The following is a 250-nucleotide window of genomic DNA, read 5'->3' as shown; positions in this document are numbered from 1 at the left end:
CACACAAAGGTTGTCCTTCATGAAATGCTATTGGCAGAAAATATTGAAACACATCATTCAACATGTATCGGAAGTGTCAGTAGTCAAATCTTCTTACAAGATCTGGTCTCATTGATTTTACACTAATATAATATAATATTTCTGCCAATAGAGCCTCCTGAATGTTACATCTTCTCTTCTTTCCTGTTCAGTCTTGAGGAACATCTTCCTGGTGTCCTGCGTCCTGTTGGCCTGTTCGGCTCTCTTCCCT

The sequence above is a fragment of the Morone saxatilis genome, unplaced genomic scaffold, assembly GCF_004916995.1.
Source record: "Morone saxatilis isolate NCDOM2014 unplaced genomic scaffold, NCSU_SB_2.0 Contig18, whole genome shotgun sequence".
NCBI lineage: Eukaryota > Metazoa > Chordata > Actinopteri > Moronidae > Morone > Morone saxatilis.
The sequence above is the reverse complement of the archived record's forward strand: the minus strand, read 5'-3'. Positions refer to the sequence as shown.